Source organism: Pteropus vampyrus, unplaced genomic scaffold (assembly GCF_000151845.1).
Source record: "Pteropus vampyrus isolate Shadow unplaced genomic scaffold, Pvam_2.0 Scaffold1, whole genome shotgun sequence".
NCBI lineage: Eukaryota > Metazoa > Chordata > Mammalia > Chiroptera > Pteropodidae > Pteropus > Pteropus vampyrus.
The window spans coordinates 21,795,323-21,822,555 of record NW_011888782.1 but is presented as its reverse complement, the minus strand read 5'-3'; the positions used below and the strand labels follow the sequence as shown (position 1 = coordinate 21,822,555).

Here is a 27,233-nt window from a genome sequence, read left to right as displayed (position 1 = left end):
CTACCCCTGCCCCCACTGACAACATGAAAATTTAGTATATGATAAATGTGGCATTTCAATTATGTAAAAAATATACATCATTCAATAACTGAAATGGGGACAACTGGTTAGCCATCTGGAAAAAAGTAAAACTGAATCTGTACATCCATTGTTTATAGCAAATATATTCTACATTAATCAAGATTTTAAACAATTTAAACCATAAAAAGTAATTTAAAAAGCCTGTATAACTTTTATTCAAGTACCATAGTTCACTGAATTGAAAACTACCAACCTTAAAACACGTAACTATTTTATGTGGCACTTAGAAAGAAAATAACAATGTCAAAGCATCACGAATCAGTGATTCATGTTATCCAAAGATGTTAAAATATGGAGTGAACTGTGAGTCCTACAATCAAAGGTGAGGACTTTCTAAACCTTACACAGAAACCTTCCAAGTCCCAGCCATGAAGTAAAAGATCACTAAATTCAAGCATAAAAAATTAAAAATTCTATAAGGCAAAAACAATCAAAAGATAAGCAAAAATTCACTGAAAATAATCCACCTAACAAATGACAAGGGGCTCAACATATGACTAAATGGATCACTAAAGATACATATACCCAATAATAATGGAAAAAATGCTCAAACTCACTCATAATGAAATTTTGAAACTACTAGGCAACAAAAAACTGACAAATACTAAAAAGTTTGACACTAGCTAGGAATGAAGAGATTCCCATGTTCCTAGACTACTGATATTGGGGCAATCTTTTTGGGGTTTTTTGGTTTTTATTTTTTATTTTTTAAAGCCTATAGCACCTGGTATTTCTAGGTGGTCTCCTATCCAAGTACTAACCAGGCCCGACTCTGCTTAGCTTCTGAGATCAGACGAGATCGGGCTTGTTCAGGGTGGCATGGCCATAGTGGGGGAATCTTTTTAGTTAGGCAATTCATCTGCCAAATTATTATTAAACACACACACTCTTTCACCCAATAATTTTTCTGTTAGGAATTTCTACTGTAAATATATTTAAAAATATGTACAAACACACCCAAGAATATTCACCATATTACCATTTGTTACAGCAAAAAATTAAAAAGCTAAATAGCCGTAAAAGGGTAACTAGTTAAAATAATTATGGTACATCTAAATATTGGAATACTACAGAATACAGAATAAGAAGGAATGCTATGCAAAGATATATTAGTTAACAACAACAAAAAAGATATGTTACTAAACAACATGTATGGTATGATCTCATTTGTATGATGAATATGTAAATACAAGTATAGATGTAAATGCTTGCATATGTAGAAAATGTCTGGAAGGATACACACACACACAAACGCACACGTTAATAGTGAATGGGATTGGGGAAAGCCACTTTTTTTTTAACCTTAGAACATTCTCTTCTGCTTATATGTGTACTCTTCTTATAACAAGCGTCGGTAAGGAGTGAAATGTTGAACGTGACAATTACCAGAAAATGCAAAAAAGGAGAAAATCTGAAAACATGGCCACTAAAACTGCTAATATTTTCAAATACTTGTTTTAAAAGAATTCTCAAATAAAATTTATGAGAAACTTTAGAATTTTTATGACCATTAATAATTGACATGAAAATGTGCGCCACTAAGCAATATGTAAATACCGTGAAAATTGTTAAATATTTAATTTTCTTTCACTCTGAAAGATAAAAGCACAGGTCCAATGTATGCACCAACATAGGCCAACAAGAAAGGAGAGGATCGTCTCCTTTTTTCTAAAATAAGGGAACTGGGGCCTAAAAAAGAGACATGAAAGTAATCTAGTTAAGTGAGAGAAGATAATGGTCTTCATCCTATAAAACTAATAATGTTAATTCACTTCAATATACAGATGTTTACATTTATATATAGTGGTATCATGCTATGTATAAATAATATTCATGCTACATATAAAGAATAAAAAAAGAAAAGAGATTGTCTAGTAAATGCAGTTGTTAAAGATGTGTTCACGTACAAGCATATGGGCATCTAACACAGGTAAAAAAATAAAGACTGAAGAAAACAGTGTTGGATTACCTCTATAAAACATGTCAGGCAAATGCCCATCCTGCCAGATCACTTGGCTGAATTTCCAAGCTGTTGATTCCTCCCTCTATCCTATAAAAGTACGAAAATACAGGTTATCCTACAAAAGAATCAGGATTAGACAGTCTTAAAGTCAGGTAAAATAGTTGTATCTAAATGTGTTATGTCTAACAAAATTCTTTCCATGGTAAATACTTTTGGATTAAATCAAATTGGTAGCAACTAACACTTAATGACCTATCAGTGCTAAATGATATCATGAATATAAAAAATGACCCAGGCACTAACTGGACTTTTTCAAATTTAACTTCTAGTTGAGGATAAAGATTTCTTTAAAATCAGGGCAATAACCTAGAATTATCTTAAACAACTTAAAATAGGAAACAGCACAAAATGTGTTTCATTAAAATTTTATGTGATATCCTCCATTACTTAAATAGTATTATTTCTTGATGAAATCCCACAGTAACATTCCCCTCAGCTCAAGAGTCTAAACATAAAAATATAGTTTCTGAAAATACAAAATTAAGTATTTAACATTTTCAAGGCAAAGGTATTTAATTATGCTATAACTGATCTTTTAGCCAAGGCTAATGCAGAAAATTAACACCTTATGTTAATATTGCATTGATATCGGACACATAATTTTCTTTGTGTAACTATTTTTTCCTGGCATTTGAAAAGGAGATAATGAAGATTAAAAGCTGAAATTTTATTAGAAACAACAGGGCAAATATAATTGTTTACTTGAAAATAATGAAGTATTTTATATAACAGTCCTAACACATCTTAGGGCTCAATAAATACCTTGCAAATCAATAAAAGCTACAGAAAAGCAGAAAAAATTAAGAAAACTTTTAAATCTGTAGAAAATAACCAAGTTTATTAATTCGAAGTTGTGTTTCTATAATTTTATCAAGGGATTACAAACACTACTACAGCCTTCGGACAATTCAGCATTTTCTAGTCCTAAGCCAGTCAGCTTTGTTACAAACAAAATAAATCTATCTTAAAAAAATGTATTTCTATTAAGTTCTAATTGGCTGCCTCAAAGTTTTGCTCCCAGACATTCAAGAGTATATATGCCATTCTTCTCAATTATGTATAACTATTTTTAAATGTTATTTCTATAGTTATTATCAAAAAGATAATAAAAGCCACAAAACACACTAAAGTCATATGCCACTTAACAACAGGGATATGTTCTGAGCAATGGGTCATTAGGTGATTTCATCATTGTGCACACATCATAGAGAGCACTTATACAAACCTAGATGGTATGACCCACTACACACCTATTACTCTGTAGGAAAAGAAAAATAATTTCCCCTCTACCTTTCTGGGTTCTTGGCTGAGACATCCTGTAATAAGAGACAGATAAACAGGAGAAAAATAAAAGTTTAATAACATGTATACATGGGAGAGACCCAGGAAAACTGGGTAACTCACCAAAAATGGCTGAAGCCACCACCTTAAAGATCATTTCACTAAAGACAAAAAAAAATATGGCTGGGGGGAGTCAGTTATGGGAGGTTACCAGTAAAAGCACAGTAAACAGGGTAAGGTGGTTAAGCAGATGTAAGTCTTCAGAACTGATGAGAGTTTCTAGAGATAAGATCACCACTCCCAACAAGAGAGACACCCTTACTAATGGAGATTTCCCTTACAAATGTATTTTACAAATTGTACCTTCTACTTGGTTTTCAGAGTTTCTCCCAAGTCTGCAATTTCTTAAAATTAACCAGCCTAAAATAATACTTACGCCAAACAGACATAGTTTGGAGGGCTAGGCCATCACTAGGCCATAGGAATTTTTCAGCTCCATCGTAATCTCACGGAGGACTAAGGTTGTAAATGCAGTCCCCATCACTGCAGGATATGTCCTCATGCAACACATGACTATGTTGTGGTAGACATTATTAAAAACAGGTAAAGTAAAGCAAAATTATCTGCCCTACACTGCTATTCAGTATTCCGTGTTCTTTAGTGTAATCAACTTTTAGAATTTCTAACATAGCTACAGAAATAAAGTTGAACAGAAAAAGGATGACAAAGTCTACATGCAGGAAATAAAAACATCTGAAATTATACATTTTATTATTTTACATTATGAGCCTTTTAAAAAATTGACTGGATGTATCTAGTCCACAATGAAGACATTACATATGCCGTCACATAATACCGTAGCATCTACATACTGGACAAATGTTTTTGAAATGTTAACGCTCTATTTAAAACATTTTCACAAAAAGCCTACCCACCTTGCGTCGCTTTTTATTGAATGGCCTAAATTAAGGCTATTATATATTTAAAAAACATAACTAGAGATTTAAAAGAGAAAGAATCAAAAAGTAAAATAGTGAAACAAGAAAAATAAACGTGATTCTCTCAAACATACATACACTCTCCCACACACAAAATAATACAACCCCGAAGTCTAAATCTATAAACAAATTTTGGAATATTTTTCCCATCACCACCTTTCCTCCACCATGGAAACACATAATTTTCCCTAACTCACCTGCCACAAGGTCTCTGTCTCTGGAACCCTAATTCATTTAGCATTATCTATCAATTTCATTTCTCCTTTCAAGTTTCTATCCCTTATGATGGTCTACAAGGCCCTTCACAATCCACTGTGCTATCTGCTCCTCCCCACTACTCCCACCACTCCCATGTCATCTTTCAGATCTCATCTTCTATACTCTTCCCCTTGCTCACTCCACTCATGCCTCACTGAACTGACCTTTTTATCTTTCTAGATCTTCCAGTATGCTGCCACAATAGGGCCTACAGCACTGGCAGTTCCCAGGCCTGGAACAATCTTCCCCAGAGGTACTCCGAACTAAAAGTCCCCTACCTACTTCAAGCCTTTGCTCAATCATCATGTTAATGAGGCTTTTTCCTGCCATAACATTTAAAATTGTAACCTGCCCCCACATACACTTGCCCAAATCCCCTTGTATCCATTATACACTCTGCATCGTATTTACCACCTTTTAACATATTATATAACCTACTTATTTATGATATTTACAGTTTTACTGCCCCCAACTATAATATAAGCTCCACGAGGGCAGGAATTTTTGTTTTATTCACTGATATATTTCAAGTAACTAAAACAGTGCCACACAACACTATCTCTCAATTATGGAATCGCAGATAATGACAGTAAGGCATCAAGAGAAGCCACATTAAACTAATGAAACAGCAGAACCTGGTTCTCAAAACCAGCCTGGTAAGGTTCTGGCAATATTATCCTCCAGCTGGGAAACTTCCCTAAAACGCCTGAAGGTCTTAACGATAAAGAGATTGAACCTACTAAGGAGTCTACTGTAAACTTTATGAAACAGTTATCAAACAGAAACAGTAATTCTTAGCAACGTAAAGCATGATTTTCAGAAGTACTGGTAGAAAGCTACAAAAATTGCATATATTTTACAATAAGTAGAAAGAGTTTCTTTAGCTTTTCAAATATCTCACATGCTTCATGTTTTAGTTCTAGGTCAACTTCTACCTCATAGAATATTTTTAAAGTATACCTTTGTATTGTTTGCAGGGTGTTATTTTCAGTCTACCAAATTATGTTTCAACTGTCATCTTTGCCTAGAAAAGTAAGACTGCAAAAGATGAGGTTTTATGAATTAATGTATCAAAATCCAGATAAAAAAATGTGTTAGTAAAAGAAACCCCCACAAAAACTGTCAAGAATATGAATTTCTAAGGCAATAAATAAAATTTAATGAAAAAAAAAGAATCTAATCAAAACTTAAACGTTTTATAATCACTTCATTATACTACAAACCTCAACATCACTTACAAATGACCATTCTAGAAAAGCCATTCACTGATAAGCAACAGTTCTTTGGTTAAGATTGTCTTTTTTAAAACCTCATTTTTAAAGTTTTATTGAAATGGGTATGCTTACAAATTTTTAACCTTTTATGCTCTCACAAGCACTGCCAAATAAAAAGGCTACTTCTACTCTGTAATCAAGAAAAAACCCAAAGTAATGAAAGAATAGATAATGGCACACGTGGCATAAGAATCTGAAACAAAATATGCTTTAGCATCTTTTAAAAGTCCTCTAGCATCCTTTAACTAGAAAATGATTTTAACATAATTAGTAGAGTTCTACTTTTATATTAGTTCTTTTGCGATTTAATGATGCTTTCTGAATGAAGTTTTTTTTTAATAAAGAAAAGAGTGTATTTTATGAATATGGTTAGAATTTCTAAATAGCAACAAAGCACGGATATAAGTGTTCTTTTAAGAACTCTATATGAATGATGGTCTAACGGCATATTTTTTATGACCCAGATCTAGATCTATCCATCCCAAGGAGGAATAACAGTCCAACAAATTCAAACCAACCACCTTAGAGATTACTCTACCCCGGTCTTTCTAGAACCATTTTCCATTTCTACTCTCACCAAAAATCAAGCCAAAATCTCATAAAACTTTTCAATTAATGCAATTAATCTACTTAGTTGAAAAAGAAACTCCTACAGCCACCAACTGGAAATTTTCATCTGCCCTTGACCTTTTCAAATCACCTAACCAGTAAACACACGTAACATTTCATTTGACCCTTACAACTACGTGGATAGGCATTATTATTTGTCTCTGTTCCATAGATGTTGAAACTGGGGTTCAATGGGTTAAGTACACAAGGGTCACAACACCTAAGTGTCAAGTCAAAGACTTCAACCAGATCCTCTGCCTCCTAACAAATGTCTCTTCTGACACAGCACCACAGGAAAAGTCATTCCCAAGTTAAAATATATTTAATGTTACTCTTAGATATGGTCTGGGAGTCAAATAATATAATAAACACCTTTGAAGTCTAACATCAATGAACACAAAATTTGAAATTAAAATGCTACCTATAATAATAGTTACCACGTGATCAGAGAAAATTTAATTCATCTAATTTTTATGACACAAAAATTATTCCACTGTAGTAAGGGAATCCTACAAAAGATTATAGGAATAACTATTTTCAAGTGTTTATTTAATTTGATTTTTTAAAGTGTCAATTCTTTGAGAACAAAAACATGTCAACATATTATTAAAAGTCAAAGGTAAGAGGAAACTTAAATTATTACTTCTAATATGAAATACAATTACTCTCATGTAAAAACCTGCATATAGTTCATAAAAGACCAGCTCATCTTTTGACAATTTTCACCTTATCCAATACCAAAGTCAATCATTCTTATCTCCTCTTTCTAGAACACATGCCCACAATTATACTAGGCACTAGACACAATGTAGAGGTGTGCCCATACATAAAGGAAATGGTTTTTAATCTGATTAGGAAACTGAGATTCACAATCAGAGTCAGAGAATATCTCAAGAAGTAGCTGCAATGGAGACCAGTGATTTCTCTATAACTGCAGTAACTGTCTTAAGTTTGAAAATTCATGAAATATGTTAGTGATTTTTTTTTTTTATTAGAAGTCGATTTAGCAAGTTAACTCATTGTTTAGAAACACTACCTTCCACTAATTTAGAATGGACATTTTCTTATTTGGGTCAATTTATTCTCAATTACAAAAGTGGGAAATATAAAAGCAGAATTTTTTATCTTTCCATTTCAGTCTATGAATTAGAAAGAAATTAAACTGGATGCATAATACAAGATTTTCAGTGCTGTTTTGAAAAATGTTTTAATATTAAAACACTATCATGTATTACTGGAATTATTAAACACCTTATAGACAAATAATCTATTAAACAAACACATCTTTGAAGAAAATACCCAGACTTTATAATCTCATTTTAATTAACTATATAGCAAAATTCTGTTTATGTGATAGCACCCTAGTAAAACGGCATGCATCTATTCCCTCTCATCCTCTTAAACTGGTTGTAACTGACCTCCCAAAAACTTTTTAGGTATCCAATATTGTGATTTATAACTGAAACAAACATTTATATAGTGCTTAATTAAAACTTCACAAAGTATATATCCATACACCATTATTTTCAAAGCTGAAATAACCCACCAGATGGAGATCATGCAGGTTCACAAAAATTAAGGGATTTGAACTTTCTGTCTGGATACAAATAGCAGAGATCTGTTTTTTCCTGCCCCTCCTCACTAAACACAGCTATAAACCATGAAAATTACATAAGAGACAACAAAAGGAAAACTCTGAGAAGTGGTAAGAAGGCAGCAAACCAGTTTGGGGCCCCGAGACTGGACAAACAGAAGAACAGCAGAGTGTTTTCTGTCCCTACACCCAACAGAAGAAGGCAATCCATACTGGCACTTCTGACTACCAAAATTTAGCAACTGAAGACAGACCAGATAGTCACATTCCTCCCCCAAATTAAACGGGAGTCTCTCTACAATATCAGGGGGAGATAAACTGGAAGCCTAGCCAAGAGCAAAGACTAGGAGAAGCAATTCTTCCTTTTCCACCTGGCCTGAGACTCCCATTTTCTGCCCTGAGATACAAAGTCAAGTAGGCAAAACTAAGGGACCCAGCCAGAGCAAGCAGCTTAGTTTGGGCCAAAACTCTCCTCCCTCGCCCAGAGATACAGAGACAGGAACGAATGTTGGGATCAGGGGAACCAGTAAGAGGATCCCATCATAATTCTCTCCTGAGACAGTTAGAAGCCTGACATGGGGAAATCCCTTTTGCTCCCTCAGAAGCACCAGCAAAGACCAGTGGGAGTCCAGTAGCATCATGATCAATCAAGCTGACCAAAGAGTCTGAAAATTAAACTGCCACTAGAACCAGAGCCCACAAAAGTGGGCCAAGACCTATATGCTAAATCTAAATAGGGTAACTACCTGCTAAAATAAAAAATGTTAATAGGGCCCAGGATCTCCTAATAAATAAAATAGAAATGACCCAAGAAAATCACAACATGAGAAAAGATAATCAACTAAGGCCAATAAGATCAATCAAATGTTAGAATTATCTAACAAAAATTTTATATCATAATAAAAATGTTTTAGCAATTAATTATAAATTTTCCTGAAACAAGTGAAAAAAAGGAAAATCTCAGCAAGAGAAGCTATAAAAAAGAAGCAAAAGGAAATTCTAGAACTGAAGAATACAGCAGTCCCCCTAATTTGTGAAGGATATGTTTCAAGACCCCAAATGGATGCCTGAAACCACAGATAGTAACGAACCCTACATGTATTGTTTTTTCCTATACGTACATACCTCTGATAAAGTTTAATTTATAAGCTAACCACAGTCAGAAATTAACAATAATAAAATACAATAATTATAACAATATACTACAATAAAAGTTATGTGAATGTGGTTTTCTCAAAACATCTTGTACTATAATCACCTTCCTCCTTGTGATGAGAGATGATAAAATGCCTACGTGATGGGGTGAAGTGAGGTAAATGACAGGCATTCTGACGGAGCATCAGGCTACTACTACAATAGTCAGATGGAGGATCATCTGCTTCAGGTGATCCTGGATCATCAAAAGCCATGATGATGTCAATGGTTGAATGTCAGCAGCAGATAATATTGATGTTTGGGAAATTTTAATATTTTCGGACTGCAGTTTACTATGAATAACTGAAACCATGAAAAGCAAAACCACGGATGAGGGAAAACTACTGTAACAGAAAATTTTAAAACTCACTGTAATGGCTCCATACAAACATGGAGATGAAAATCACTGTACTTGAGGACAGAAAAATAAAACTCACCCAATCTTAACAACAGAGAGAAAATAAACGAAAAAAATTAAGTCTTTTTTTGTCCTTTTTTTTTAAATTATTAAGTTCATTGGGGTAACACTGGTTAATATAATTATATAATTTTCAAGTATACATTATAATTTGACATCTATATATTCTATTGTGTAATTACCACCCAAAGTCCAGTTTCCTTCAGCTACCATATATTTGATCCCCTTTACCCACTTCGCCCTTCCCCTACCCCCCTATAGTTGACTCCCTTTACCCAGTCTATCTCCCCGCTCCTCTCCTACCCCAGTAGTAACCACTAGTCCATTGTCCACGTCCATGAGTCCTTGTTTGTTTGTCCTGCTCATTTGTTGCTTTTAGGTTTATATCCCACATATAAGTGATATCATGTGATTTTCAACTTTTTCTGCCTGGCTTATTTCGCTAAGCATGACTATCTCGAAGTCCATCCATATTGTCGTAAATGGCAGTATTTTATCTCTTCTTATGGCTGAGTAATACTCCATTGTGTATATGTACCACAGCTTCTTTAGCTGATCATCTATTGTAGGACACTTGGGTTGCTTCCATGTCCTAGCCACTGTGAATAATGCTGCTATGAATGTCGGTGTGCAAATATCTTTTCGGATATGGGTTTTCAAGACTTTAGGGTAAATATCCAGTAGAGGGATTGCTGGATCATATGGTAGATCAATTCTTAGTTTTTTGAGGAACTGCCATACTGTTTTCCATAGTGGCTGTACCAATTTGCAGTCCCACCAGCAGTGTATGAGGATTCCTCTTCTTCCACATCCTCTCCAACATTTGTTATTACTTGTCCTGTTGATGATAGCTATTCTAACAGGTGTGAGACAGCATCTCATTGTGGTTTTGATTTGCATTTCCCTGACAGCTAGCGATATTGAGCATCTTTTCATAAAGTTGTTGGCCATTTGTATGTCCTCTAGGGAGAACTGTCTGTTCAGATCCTCTGCCCATTTTTTGATTGGATCGTTTTTTTGTTGTTGGTATTGAGTTGTATGAGTTCTTTGTATATTTTGGAGATTAGGCCCTTATCAGAGGTATTGCTTGCAAATATATTGTCCCATTCGGATGGTTCTCTCTTTACTTTGTTGACAATTTCTTTTGCTGAGCAGAGGCTTTTTAGTTTGATGCAGTCTCATTCATTTATTTTAGCTTTAACATCCCTTGCTTTTGAGATCAAATTCATAAACTCCTCTTTAAGTCCAAAGTCCCTGAGTTTAGTTCCTATGTTTTCTTCTATGCATTTGACTGTTTCAGGTCTTATATTCATGTCCTTAATCCGTTTTGAGTTGGTTTTGGTGTGTGATGATAGACAACACAAGTCTAGTTTCATTCTTTTGCAGAGGGCTTCCCAGACTTCCCAGCATTTATTGAAGAGGCTTTCCTTTCTCCACCGTATGTTTTTGGCTTTTTTGTCAAAAATTATTTGCCCATATAAATATAGGTTTACTTCTAGACTCTCGATTCTGTTCCACTGGCTCGTGTGTCTGTTTTCCTGCCAATACCATTACTGTCGCTTTGTAGTATAATTTGAAATCGGGCAGTGTGATGCCTCCAGCCTCATTCTTTTTTCTCAGGATGGCTTTGGCAATTCAGGGTCTTTTGTGCTTCCATACAAATCTGATGAGTTTTTGTTCTATTTCTTTAAAAAATGCTGATGGGATTTTGATGGGCACTGCATTAAATCCGTAAAATGCTTTAGGTAATATGGTCATTTTAACTATGTTGATTCTTCCAATCCAAGAATATGGAATACCTTTCCATTTCTTTGTATCTTTTTCGATTTCTTTTAACAGGGTCTTATGGTTTTCATTACACAGATCCTTCACTTGTTTCATTAAATTTATTCCTAGGTATTTTATTCTTTTTGTTGCAATTGCAAAAGGAATTATTTTTTCCACTTCTTTTTCTGATACTTCATTATTAGAGTATAGGAAAGCTATGGATTTTTGAACAGTGAATTTGTATCTAGAGACTTTACTGTATTTGCTTATTGTTTCTAGTAGTGTTCCTGTGGAGTCTTTAAGGTTTCCTATATAGAGAATTATGTCATCTGCAAATAGTGACGGTTTGACTTCTTCATTTCCTATCTGGATGCCTTTTAGAACTTTCTCTTGTCTGAGAAAGTTCTTGCACAGAGTCTTGAAGTACTAACAAAAGACCCAACATTCATATCACAGGAGCCCCAGACAGAAAGGAGAATGAGAGAGGGGCTGAAACAGTATTTGAAGAAATAATGGCTGAGAATTTCTCAAATGTAGCAAATACAAACTTACAGATGCATTAAACTGAGCAAAGCCAAAACAGAATAAACCCAAAGAAATTTACACCAAGACACATAATAATTAAATGTTCAAAAGCTAAAGGCAAAGAAAAAACCTGAAAGGCAACCAGACAGAAAGGACATATCACCTATAATGGAACGATTCAAATGACACCAGATTTCTCATCTGAGACCTCAAAGGCCACAAAAAGTGGTACAGTATTTTTGAAAACTAGGGAGAAAAAGACCAACCAACCAAGAATTCTATACCCAATGAAACTATTCTTCAAGAATGTCTTAGTCCATTTAGGCTGCTATAACAAAATAACACAGAATGGTGGTTTATAAACAACAGAAATTTACTTCTCACAGTTCTGGAAGCTGGAAGTCCAAAATCAGGGTCCCAACATAGTCAGGTGAGGGCCCTCTTCCTCAGATGACACATTAATCTCACTCATGAGGGCTCCCCATTCATGACCTAATAACCTACCAAAGACTCCAACTCCTAATACCATCATACTGAGCATATGAATTTCAGAGGAATACACTCACATAACAGGAAGGAACAAAGGGGATATATTTTTTTAAGTATTCTCAAAAGAAAAACTGAAAAGAAAACGTCACTAGCAGCCCTACCCATAAAAACTGGCTTAAGAAAATGTTCTAAACAAAAGGAAAAAAAGAAATTATAGGTATATATAACAGATTATCTTCCCCATCAATAGTCTTATAAATTACACTTGATAATTGAAACAAAAATTATACCACCACCTGATACACAAGACAACTATATTTCAAAGTTGAGAAAGGTAAAATAGAAGTTCTGACACTTCACCCAAATAAAATGTGGCTACCAGCAGACTGTTAAAACTCACATATGTATATTGTAATAACTACAACCACTAGTACAAAAAGTATACCAAGACAGATCAAAAACATTATAAATAGGTCTTTTATAAATTATAAAAGATGAAATCCTAAAAAAATGTTCTAGTAATCTGCAGGAAGGCAAGAAAAGAGAAACAAACAAAAACGGAAAAGAAACAAATAATAAAATGGCAGACTTAAGTGCTAATATAAATAATTACCTCAAGTGAAGATGGTCTAAATAAACCAATCAAAAGACTAGCAGGTTGATTTTTGTAATTATCCAACTATATGTTGCTAACAAGAAATGCTAACATACGCTGAAAGTAAAAGAATGAAAAAGTTGTAACAATTTTTTTTAAAAAAGCAGAGTGGCCATGTTAATAACAATCAATCAACAGTAGGATACACATTTCTTTTGAAGCACCCATGGAACGTTCACCAAGACAGACCATATCTTGGGCCATAAAACAAACCTCAACAAATTTAAAGGAACTTAAATATAGAGTTCATTATCTGAGCATATAGTGGACTCAAAACAGAAGTCAGTAACAGAAAGACAACAGAAAAGTTTCTAAACATACAAGAATAAAATAACACATTTCTAAAAAGTCCATGAGCCGAACAGGAAATTGCAAAGAAAATTTTAAAATATATTCATAAAAATAAATGAAGAGAAACACAAGTGAAAATATGTGGAATGCAGATAAAGCAGTAATTATAAAGGAAATTTACAGCACAATATTTTACACTAGAAATGACGAAAGATCCCAAATCAATAACTTAATTACCTGCCCCGAGAAACTAAAAAAGAAATAAGAAAATAAAAGGCAAAACATAAATCCAAAACAAGCAGTAGGAAGGAAATAAGAGCAGAAATCAATGAAATTAAAATAGATAAAATCGATGAAGCCAAAATTTTATAAGCCACTGACTAACAAACATAAAAAGAGAGACACAATGCAATATACATATGCCTTACTGTTGTATTGTACACCTGAAACTTACTGGATTTCGCTAACCAATGTCACCATAATAAAAATTAAGTAAAAAAGAAAGAAACTTAAGCACCAATAAATAAATAAATGAATGAATGAATGAATAGATAGATAGATAGACAGATAAATAATAAAAAGAGAGAAAACATCAATCATCAATATCAGGATTGAAATAGAGGTATCACTACAGATTTGCAGCAAAAAGATAATAAGGTAAAACTACGAAACAACTTCACACTCTTAAAGTTAACCAATTTCTCAAAATCACACTAACGAAACTAAACCAAAATGAAATTCATAATCTACCTAAATAATTCTATAACCATTAAAAAAAATAAATTCTTAAATTAAAAAGCTCCCCCAAGAAAAGAACCTCCAGGCTCACAAAGCTTCAGTGGGGAGTTCTACCAAGAATTTAATGAAGTAAAACTCCTCTCAAAAATATACAAGGGATAACTATCTCTCAATTCATTTAAGAGGTCAATATCACTGATACCAACACAAGGTAAAGATATCACAAGAAAATGACAAAGCATTCTCTCTTATGAATATGGACACAAAAATCCTCAACAAAATACTAGAAACTGAATTCACTAACACATAACAACAATTATGCACCAAGACCAAGTGAGATTTATCTTGGGAAAGCAAAAACATCTGAAAATCAACTAGTATATTATTACACCATGTCAACAGAATAAAGGACATAAACCTTTGTTTTTTTGTAGATCATCGCAGTAAATGCAGAAGAACATGGGATGAAATCCAACAAACTTACACATTAAAAAATACCCAACAAATCAGAAATAAAAGCAACTTTCCTCAAGCTGATAAAGACTATCTATGAAATACCCAGACTTGACATTATACCTAATGGTGAAGTAATGAATACTTTCCCCCAAGACCAGAAACAAGACAAAGATGTCTACTTTTGCTGTTTCTATTCAACACCGTACTAGACTTTTCTAGCAAGAGGAATTAGGCAAGAAGATAAAATAAAAAGCATTCATGCTGGGAAGGAAGAGGTGAAATTATCTCTATTTGCAGATGACATAATCTTATATACAGAAAACCCTAGAGAATTCACTAAAAAACTATAAGAATAAACAAGCAAGTTTGCAGAGCATGAGAACATTATACAAAAATCAACTGTATTTCTATATACTAGCAATGAACAATGCATCAATAAAATTAAGAAAGTAATGTCACTTATCAAGCATCAAAAAAGATGAAGTACTTAGCAATAAATTTAACAAGAGGCACAAGACATATTAAAACTATAAAACACTTGAAAGAAATTAACAAAGACTTAAAGAAATAGACATCTGGTGTTCGTGGATTGGAAAACTTAATATTGTTAAGATATAAATATTTCACCAAATTAATCTGCAGATTCAAAACAACCCATGTCAAAATCCCAACTGTGGTTTTTGCAAAAATTGACAAATTGATCCTAAAATTCATATGAAATTGCAAGGGACCCAGAATACGCAAAATAATCTTGAAAGAGAACAAAGTTGGAGGATGCATATTTCCTGGTTTCAGAACTTATGACAAAGCTTCAGTAATCAAGACACTGTAGTACGGGCATAAAGATGGACATACTGATTAAGGAATAAAATTGAGAGTCCAGAAATAAATACCTACATTTATAGTCAAATAATTTCTAATAGGATGCCAAAACAATTCAGTGGAGAAAAAAATCACTTCACCAAATGGTGCTGGGACCAACATATAACCACATGCAAAAGAATCAAGTTGGACGCTTTCCTCATACCATATACAAAATTAAATCTAAATGGATTTAAGACCTACAAGTAAGAGCTAAAGCTATAAAACTTAGAAAACACATTTCACCAAATTATGTGAAGGAAATCTTTGTGACCTTGGAGATGGCAAAGCCTTCTTAGATATGACTCCAAAAGTAGAAGCAAGAAAAGAATAGATACTTAGGAATAAACTTAACCAAGGTGGCAAAATACTTGTATTTTGAAAACTACAAAACACTGATGAAAGGAAATACAAATAAATGGAAAGACATCCCACATTCATGGACTGTTAAAATGGCCATACTACTCCAAGCAATTTAGATTCAATGCAATCCCTATCAAAATTCCAATGGCCTTTTTACTGAAATAACAATAAAATCCTAAAAATCAAATGGAACCACAAAGAAACTCAAAAAGATGGAAACACAAAGAAAGCCAAAACAATTTTAAAGAAGAACAAAGCTAGAGGTCTCACATGTCCTAATTTCAAATCATATTACAAAGCTACAATAATTAAAACAGTATAGTACCAGCATAAAGACATACAGACCAATGAAAGAGAACAGAGCCTAGAGATAGACCAACACATATATGGACAAAAAAACTGATCTTAAACAAGGGTACCGAGAATAAACAATGAGGAAAGGATAGGCTTTTCAACAAATGGTGCTGAGAAAACTAGATATCCACATTCAAAAGAATGAAAATAGACCTTTACCTTATATCATACACAAAAATGAACTCAAAATAGATTAAAGACTTGCACATGAGATTTGAAAAGGTTAAAACCCCTAAAAGAAAACATAAGGGGGAAAGATTCATGACATTATCTTGGTGATGATTTACGGAATATGACTCAGCAATTTTACCCCTAGGTACACATCCAAGAAAACCGAATATAAATGTTCACATTAAAACTTACATCATGAATGTTCACAGCAGCATTATTCATAATAGCTGAAAGTGGAAACAACGCATGTCAGTCAACTGATGAATGGAGAGACAAAATGTGGCATATCCATATAACAGAATACTATTCAGCAATAAAAAAGGAATGAACTCCTGAAACATGCTACATCACATAACATTATGCTAAGTTAAAGAAGCCTGACATAAAAGACCACCTATTGTATGATTCCATTAATATGACATGTCCAGAATAGACAAATTCATAGAGAAAAGCAAATTAGTGGTTGCAAGGGGCTAGGACAAAGGGGGAATAAAGAGTGACCGTTAATGGATAGAGTTTCTTTTTAGAGTGATGAAAATGTTCTAAAATTGATTATGGTGATGGTTACACAAATCTGTAAATACACTAAAAATAATTGAAATGTACACTTTCAATGGGTAAATTGTATGGCATGTGAGTTTATATCTCAATAAAGCTGTTTAAGAAAAACTATATGATGCCTAGAATTTGTTTTAAAATAATACAGAAGATCTAAATGGAGAGACACCCTGTAGTCATGGATTGAAAATATGTAATAAATTCTCCCCCAACTGAATTACAGGTTTATTACTATTCCTATCAAAATCCTAGCAAGTTTTTTGTAGACACAGACAAGATTATTCTAAAATTCATATGAAAAAGCAAGGAACTACAATAGCTAGAGCAATCTTGACAGAGTGGGAGGAATACTCTACCTGACGTTAAGACTTACTACATAGTTATAAGACAGTGTGGTACTGACAGAGAGATAAACACATAGATCAATGGAACAGAATACAGAACCCAAAAATAAACCAAAACAAATATGCCTAACTGATTTTTGACAATGGGGCAAAGACAATTCAGTGTAGGAAGAATAGTCCTTTCAACAAACAGTGTTGGAACAGTTGCACAGCCATAGGCAAAAAGACCCAAGAGTAATGACCTAAATCATGTACAAAAATTAATTCAAAACAAATCATGAATTTAAACATGAAACTATAGAACTTTTAGAAGAAAACACAGGTAAGATCTTTCAGGACCTAGAGAAAAGGGTTCTTGGACCTGGCACCAGAAGCATGCTCTATATAAAAGAAAATTAACCAGACTTATCAAAATTAAAAAAAAAAAAAAAACTGTCCTGTGAAAGACCTTGTTTAAGAAGATGAAAAGATAAGCAAGCTGTAGATTGAGAGAAAAATGTTTGCAAACCATGTATCTGACAAAGGTCTTTTATCTAGAATATATAAAGAACTCTCTTAACTTAAAAGTAAAAAAAAAAAATTGATTAGAAAATGAGCAAAAGACATAAACAGACGGCAAATGAGTACATATAAAGATGTTCAATATCATTAGCCATTAGGGAAATGCAAATTAAAACTACAATAAGATATCACTATATATCTATTTGAACAGTTAAAACAAAAAAAATAGCAGTAATAACAAATGCTGACAAGGATGAAGAAAAAGCAGATCTCTCATACATTGCTGATGGGAATGTAAAATGGTACAAAATGGAAAACATTTTGGAAGTTTCTTATAAAAATAAACATGTCCTTGCCACACAACCCAGGAAGCTCACTCTTTATCTCAGAGAATTATACACAAAATCCGGTACATGAATGTTCATAACCACTTTATTCTTAATAGCAAAATAACTGAATATACATGAATGTTCATAACCACTTTATTCTTAATAGCAAAATAACTGAAAGTCCTTCAACAGGTGAATGGTTAAACAAAGTATATATTAATATACCATTATATACCATTCTTGAAATGACAGAACTATGAAGAGAGAATAGGTTGGCAGGGGACAGGGAAGAGTTTTGGGTTGAGGTGCAAATATAAAGGGTAACAAGAGGAGTTTTCTTTACAGTGATGGAACAGTTCTGTTATCGCTGTGGTGGTAGTTACAAGAATTTATAGATGGAAGAAAACCACATAGAACATGAAAATAAAAATCAGGTTAAAAAAATTGTTGAAAACTGAGTAAATTTAGTTAACGATTTAATTAACAGTGATGTACCGGTGTCAATTTCCTGGTTTTGATGTCACCATTGGAGGAAAGCTGGGTAAAGTATATATAGGACTCTGTACTAATTCTGCAACTTCTTGTGAGTCTACAATTATTTCAAAATAAAGGTTTGTTTATTTGTTTTGTTTGTTTTAAATAATGAGGAGAGAAAGTGGGTAGAGGTATAGGCATACCTCAGAGATATTGTAGGTTTGGTTCCAGACCATCACAATAAAGTAAGTATTGCAATAAAGCAACTCGTAATCTTTTTGCTGGTGGAGGATGCTGCCTTCAATTTGTTAAAAACGCAACATCTGTGAGGTGCAATAAAGTGGAGCACAACAAAATGAGGTATGCCTGTATAGATGAAACAAGACTGGCCATTAATTGCTAACTGCTGAAGCTAGGTCAAGGAAATATGGACATTCATAATACTATATTTTTCAGCTATTTAAGATTTTCTATTATAAAAGGTAAATGAAAATATAAGAAACCCACATATCGAAATATTAAAAGCAGCTTTTCCAATTGATTTTATTTTTCTTTTTGCTAATATGCATTTTAAATTTATTTTTTATCTAAAACAATTTTTAAAGAAATCTTTGCTCTCATGGTCTTTTGTCCTCATTGTTTTCATATTTTAAAAAGTAGCACTACAGAAAATTTCAAACACAGAAAGAACACTACAGATACATCTTCCTCTGACAAAATACAGCTTAATTTGAAAATATTTCATCTAAATATTCAATTTATATTTCACTCGATTACATTTCACCCAAAAGTTCCATCATCTTTTTCTAAAATTAGCCAAAACACTCTTGCTAGAATAGATTAACAATCAGCACAATAACTATTATAGCGATCCTCACACAACAGATCAGATGTCTAAATTCAAGACACCATCAGACGTTTTAACAATCCCAGTTTGGGTTTGCATTCGCAATGTTGTCTAAGGTATCATAATTAACTCTGAATTTTGTTTTTAAATTGTATGTGCTCTTTTTAAATTTTCAAGATTTTTTTAAAAAGCAGATGCTTAAGTTTACAATGGTTACAAAGCCATGCTGAAGAACTCAACAAACACATGTGAATCTGAAAAGGCAACAATTCACTGACTACTAACGTTCTCATGATGTAATATTTTTATTTATTTGATTATTTTATTTGTATATCAAGCAAAAATGATACAATACTGTTTCCCTCAGTAATAATTTAAATTAGTTTTAATTTAGTTAAAATTAAATTATAATAGAAATAACAAGAGACCTGAGCTCTGCATTATCTGTGGTACCTTGGGTTAAGTCTCAATCTCTCTGAAATTCCATTTCCTTATCTACATACTGAAAGGGTAATACCTGTTAGTCTTCCAACTATAAAGTTCTATGTAATGATGCTCTAAAATATACTTTATAACCTTTGACCTATAATCATGCCAACGACACCTTTGGAAAAACATTTATAACAGATGTGATACAGAAATACCATTATAAATATAACTATATAATGTTATAATATATAACTACATAATTAGAACTATGTTATTACAAATAACTTTTATAGGTTTAAGTCATTTGGGAAATTATTATTCTCAATATATTAGATCTAGGTTTCTCAACATCAACACTACTGACATCGTGCACTGGATAAGTCTTTGTTGTGGGAGCTATTGCGTGCATTGTAGGATGTCTAGCATCTATCCACTAAATACTAGTAGAGTCCCCAGTGTGACAACCAAAAACGTCTCCAAACATTGTCAAAATCACTTATGGTGGAGAAACTCTGGTACTAGATTAAAAATTTTGAGGGTTCTTTGGAAATAGGAAGGAGAAAGAAAAATATTATCATTTTTTTGTGATTTAGAAGGAATGGCATAAGAAAGGCTATGAATGAACAAAACAAAAAGGTTCAACTGCAACTCACATACTATAAAAAGAAAAGGTATTCTTTTGAGGCCTACTGAAAAACATGTTAACCAAATACTTTTGTCCAGAGCTAATAGAGTAATAATAATGAAAATAACAGTATAAAAAGCTGAGGGGAAAATCCACAGGTATTCCATCTTCAGTAAAGAAAGCCAAAGGTTTTTTAATCAAAGATTAATGAAGTTAACTATTCTCCCTAGCATTTGTAAGACTAAACATTCTCAATTACCTGCTATTCTCTAACCACTGAGAATATCCACATGAAAAACACATCCACCCACAGTTAAACACAATAAACATCTGTTTTAATCAAGTGTAAATGTGCTACACATGTCATGAAAAGTAACATTGAGAAATATGTTCAAGTCCTTTATGTATTTGAAGAAAGGCCAAAGGCTTTCAGTGTGGCAAAACCACACTTAAATGTTACAACAGAAAATTAAACGTTCACACGTTCACTTTTTGGATCTTTAATATTCACTATAAAATCAACTCAGCCATATTTTCCACCAAAGAGACAAATACCCAGTTTCCTTAGTCTATTCTTGGACAGATCACCAGACTGGGAATAAGAGACCCAGAGTCTATTCCCAGCTGCAAAACAGACTGGTAATCTCAAGCAAATTATTCACTCAGGTTAAGGTTCTATACCCGTATCATGCTGACAATACTGAAAATCTGCCCAGAAGCAAGCACTGAGAAACACAGGACTTCCTCCTGCACCCAAAGGACAACTGCAAACGTATTTTTAGATTTATTAAATCTAAAAATCTGAATAGGATTTTATTTATAGCAACATTTAACATACTTGAAATTTCAAAACTGTGTGGTGCCTTTATCACTGCCCTCTATAAAATAAGAAAAGCTTTTTTATCACCATGTCCAATTTCACAAAACTATATGTAAGATACACAATTCATAATTATTACATAAAACCAAAAAAAAAAAAAAAAGTCTGTTTTTTAATTCAAGCTCTTGGGAAGGGCTTTAATTTTGCATTTCCTGACTCTATCTAGCTTTAAGTCTACTACACAAGCAGTTCTTTCCTGGCACTGTTAAAAAGTGCTTCAAGTCTGGAAAGCAAAAGTATGCCCCATAGCCTAAATCTGGAAAGGCCTTAAGACTGTTCTTACCACTAAACATAAAGGTTTTACTAGCGCAACCAATATGCGGATACCAGCGTACATTTTTTTGCTCTTGATACCAAGTAAAAATTACTGTCTATCAGACCAAGTTACCCATCTGACCTTTTCGAAAACCACAAACACAATGCAGTCCAACAGAAGATTTGACAAAACAGTGTTAGGAGGGAAAAGGGGGTGTCAACGTTCGGCGGCCTCCGCTGTCAGGCAGACACTCGTTAGGCGCCCAGAAGCCACTCACAAAGTTTGCCATATCGCTGGGGAAGGAAGGGGCCTGACTGCGCCGCGGGCCGCGACCCGGAAGACCGGTGTCTGGGAGGCCCCACCGCCCTCCGAGGCCCGGGCGCGCCAGCCACCCAAGCAGGAAAAGCCCCGGCTTCTCCGCGCTCCTCCGCCGCCTCCCTGCACACGGGCGCACTAACGCACGCGCGCGCACATTCGCACACGTACACACACAACAAAAGGAAGCCGTGCGAACCGCGTGCAGAGGTTTAGTCGGGGCGCTCAGGAAGCCCCTCCCCCCGACCCCGCCGCGCGTCCCAGAGCCTGCTCACTTACCGGAGCGCCCCGGGAGCTGCTGGTAGGTGCACCGATCCCGGCGGCCAGCAGCCCACCGGCCCGGATTTGCTCGGCCGCGCTTGCGGGCGGAGCGGGCGGAGCCGGCGGCTGCGCGGCGGCCGCACGGCGGCCCTGGGCCCACAACTTGCGGCGCCTCCACGCCACTGCTCCGCCCGCCGCCCAGCAGAGCGCCGGCAAAATCGCACCGGTGCGGCTGTAGGATCCGGCCTGGGCTCCAAAAGCCCAGGGAACATGAGGGCTTCCTACTTCCCAGTTCCCCTAAGAAATAAAACTATTATGCTTAATTATCTTCGGTAAAATTCCCCACCCCTACAAACTATGGATATTTAAGCCCCTTTCCTTACTGAACCGCTAATCAAAAGTAGAACCCAACACAATACTCATTACAATAAGAAACCTCTTTCAGTAACCTCTTCCTTAAGCCTTCCTCTTAGTTTTCCACATCTTAATTTCCTCATTTTAATTTGCCTTTCCCTTCCTGTTTTTAACCGAAGAACTGCATTTTCCCAAAAGAATAATCTTCCCTAAACCATCTTTCCAATTTTACTCTTTAAACTTACTTTTCTAACAATAACATGCTTCCTCATAAATCCCTTCTATCTCCCACTTACCTATTCAAACATCTCCACAATTTTTATAATTTTTATCAGCTCCTACCAAATAATTTATAACTTTCTCAAACATTGCATTTTTTTGGTCTGCTCCCTCATTCCCTGAAAGCTCACTCTCTCCAACTTAACAACAAATTTGCCCCAAAGTGCCCTCAAATTTTGTGAAACTATTTCAGTCACTCGAAAATCCATTTCTTAAGCACATCTCCAATAACATGACAATGATCTTTCCAAATATTCTCTACCAATTATTTCATCACTCATAACTCAAAACTACCATGCTCATTTCCCTGAAAACTAATTGTAGAACCTAATCATATTAACACATTATCTCTACCATTATATGTATCTATACATGCAGGTGTGTATGTGTTGACAAGCATACATACACAGGACCCTGCAAAACATCAAATGTGTATTTCATTCTAATCCCTTGGATATTGGCTCTTCTCAAATTTAAAAGGAAAACTCCATGCCAACAAAGGTTTTCAAACATCCAACCCCTATCCTGTGAAGTCACTTATCTATGTTCAATTAATATAATTACTTAAAACATACTCTCTCCACTTCTACTATAATCATTCCCAACTCTTTCCTTAAGACAGCCATCATTAGTTAGTCCAATGCAAACAATCCACTCAAATATTCAGATTATACCCCTACTCACCAAGGCCCAGCTGTGACTGAGGCTGATGTTGGAAACAATTCTAAACCAAATCAGGCAACAAAGATGTGAGTTGGGCAAAGTAACATTCCGGGGCCCACTAAGGTTTTCAAAGCTCTGGGTCTCCATAGGCCCTTCATTATTAAATTTGGTGACTAAATGCCAAAAGGAGAGGGAAAAAGTGACAAATGACCCAGGGTTAGATTCTGGAACTAATCCTGAAGCAAAGATGCTCCAGGATGGAACACCAATACTATGTATTTTGTACCTTGTCATATTTTTCTCACCGCCACTAAATATGCTCTCTCTGAAACATAGAATAACATTAAAAACCCTGATGTGAACAGGAAGGGTCAAAAAGTAGTCTTTGCTCAGAGGTTGAAGGAGTTAATCATGTGAGGAATATAAAGCAAATACAAAGGGTCTGCAGCATACAGCACTAGTTCCTTTATGGTTTAAAATGTCAGTTTCCAGGACCACAGCAAGGCACTGATAGAGAATCTCAAAAACCAGTTAGGTAAGCACTTGAGAGTCAAATCTTTGATAGTACAAAGGGGAAGTTGACAGAAGACAAAAAGTCTGACATAAATGAATACCACTGTAGAACTGAACTAGCAAAAGTTTGAGAGCAGAGACACAAGCCAAAAAATGGTCTAGGTCTCAAATATCAATGGATGATGATGAAGGTTTCAATCACTGAGGTTATAATGTCCAAGATTTAAAAGCAAAACAAAACAAAAAAAGTAGCAGTGTTTCAGTTTTAGCTATATTTTGTTTTTTAAATTGGCAAGGTAGTTCCTTTAGAGATGTTCGATAAATGATAAATAACTAGAAATAGGACAAGAAAGCATTTTCAGAACTATGTATCTACAAGTCACTCATATACAGGTAATAAATGAAATGAGAAGACAGCAGACAAGCCTCTTAAGAACACTACGAAATATGAGATAAAAGTCATTTAGATTAAAAAAAAAAAAAAACTACAGAAGCTATTTTAGATCCCTTAGGACACCTCCTTCCTACCATCTACCTCATTCTTTCTACTTTTTACCTGAACCTCTTTACATATACAATTACCACACAATTTTTGCAAAGAAGTTCGATGTGTTTTGAGGCAGTCAAGTAGAGATCAAAGATCTTAATGTCTTTCATTTATGCTGGGTTTTTTTTTTTTTTTAGTTATGCATGATGTACTATCGCCTTTATAGCATCATGGTTGGCAAGGACTGTACTTATATGCACAGAGAAGAAGAAACAAGCTTCTGGCATTATTTCCTAGGTAACATTATATTTTCTCCATATTTTCTCTGCTAAAAGCTACTCTCTTCTTCATCTTACTCTTTTTCCTATTCAGTTCAAGTCCAACCTCTTCATTCATTTCCATATTATCCATTTACTAGCTTCTATCAGCTTGTCCATGTTTTATCAACAAACTACCCCATGTCTTTTGCCTTTCATATTAGTGCACCACCATCTCATCTTTTTTCTTTCGTTGTCTCATTTATAATATACAAATCTCTCAGCTGAATTTATATCAGTGTACTACATGAATGGTTATGATTCTGAAAGTATAATCTAGTTATAAAAAATGTCAAGAACTGGTGAACAAATCCAACTATCTTCATTTCAGTGCCACAACAATTTGGATCACTATCATCTCTTCTCTAGATTGTTGCGACCACTTCCTCATCTTATCTCAAGCTTGGCTTTTCCTGGACAACCTGCTTCTCTCATGACTTAGCTATCCATTCCCCTATACCTTCAGCTTGATAAAAGGACCACCTGCTTCATACTCCTCAGGGACACTCCCACTGTTCTCTATCACTAAAAAAATTTCTTTGCAGTTCACATTACTCAAATCATTCCATCTGAAACATCTACCAAGTTCCAGAATACTCTCCCACCTTCCTTCCTCAATAATTCCAATTCTACTTTGTCCCATATTCAGCCATTATTCTCAATGACTTCAAATAATGAGGCTGAAGAACTCCCTATAGACCTTCTTTGAGTCCTAAAACCTTCATCTGTACATCAGTCGCCCATGCATATATGCTGAAAACAAGTCATCAATTGGAAGTGTTGCACCACTATGACTGTAACTTCAGAAACCCTTTTTAACCACAACTACTTTATTTTCTAGTTCTACACCTGCTCTTCAACTCCTTTTAGCTTCACTTGCTCCTTACACAATTTAAATTTGTCTATCAGCCATTTTAATACTGCCCTCTCCAGAATAGCATGACCTTCCATTATATTCACCATGTATCTCTCCAATGAAAAGACAATCTTCGCCAACTGTTTTCTCCACACCCACCCACATACTAGATGTTAAGCACCACCAGAAAGCTATGAAATTCTCTACAACTTTTCTAAAGATTTGTTCTAAATATAATTCTCATCGCATTGACTAATCCAAATCATTTATATTGAAATCCTTAATTCCATCAAATAATCTTTTCCACAAAATTCCCTCAAATCGCACCTTCTCCACCTCTTCATAGTTCTAAAAGTCTGTATCTTCATCTGTTACTTCTTACCTCCAGTTTTGGAAAAAGTTTCTTAAATGTAATACAATTCCTACAGTCAGTGCTTCCATAGTCTCCCAACCTACCCAGTTCTTTACCTCCATGCACTCTGGTTTCTGAACTGTTCTCTTGAAGACCAAAAAAAACTATTCCCATGTACCAAATCTTATGACCTACTACCAAGTCCTTGTCCTCTCTTTGGCAATGACACTTAAACTACTTCCTTTTGTTTATGTCACTGTAGCACATGGCTCTACTCTGGTCTCTCTAGTTGCTGCTTCTGTCTCCAATGACTACTGGTCCTCTTCTTCCCCAAATAGTGGGTATTTCTCCAAGTTCTGTCCTGGAGCTTTCTCTAATTCCTTCCCTCTCACAGTCTCATCTCTTCCCATTGCTTCTACATTTCTCATACTTATCTTCCCTCAGCTCCCCCAAATAATCTTTAAACCATCACCCTCTGTTACAATATAATTTATTCCTGAAGAATTATAATCTTTTTAACTAGATTCTTCAATTATTGCTTCAATTAACACCTCAATTATCAGTTCAAATAATTTCATAGCCATCAGCACCCTACCAAATCCAGAATTAGTAGCTTCAATTATCAACTCTATGTACATATTCCCAAATCTCCTTTGGACCTCTTTCCTCAGCTGAATCCAATATTTTTAATTCTAGCTAGAAAATATCCCTTGGATACTTCCATTGGTGCCTCACACACCAGCCAATGTTTCTTAACTAAAGTAACCATTCTTCCCCACCAAAATAGTTCTGCTAACTGATCCTATAATTTCTGTTAATGACACCACCATTCTCACAGTCGCCCATGTTAAAAGCCCTAGAATTTCCCATAACTTTCTTGTTCACTTTTTCTCCACTGTTTCCCAAAGCCCATGTACCATCAAATCCTTTAATTCTTTCTTTGAAATATTTCTTATATCTATCCTTTGCCTTTTATTCCCACTACTACCATCCCAACTTAGACTCTCAATACTTCACGCTTTTAACTACTGTTTTTTTCAGCCTTCTAACTTTGTCTCCTAGTCACTAGGTTCACTTCATTGCAAAACAAACAACAAAAAAAAGCTCACCAGATTAGTATTCTTAAACTCAACTTTATTTCCCCACTCAAAAATGATCAATAGTTCCCCACTGCATACTGATTCAAGTTATAA

General features: G+C 34.6%; 1 protein-coding gene and 1 pseudogene across 6 annotated transcripts in view; both read right to left on the bottom strand.

Moving 5' to 3' along the window:
- Positions 1-27,233, bottom strand: part of ZNF148 (zinc finger protein 148) — a 108,216-nt gene that overhangs the window by 72,940 nt on the left and 8,043 nt on the right. For 4 of the 6 annotated variants that reach the window (XM_011367680.2, XM_011367892.2, XM_023519869.1 and 1 more), the window contains exon 2: positions 2,051-2,131. The exons of 1 other annotated variant lie outside the window; for it this stretch is intronic. The gene's annotated coding sequence lies outside the window, so the exon portion shown is untranslated. Of the gene's footprint in view, positions 1-2,050; positions 2,132-5,601; positions 5,666-27,233 lie in introns of all 6 variants that reach the window. One more of the 6 variants, XM_011367744.2, reaches the window with a different exon arrangement.
- LOC111736690 lies at positions 794-912 on the bottom strand (annotated as a pseudogene).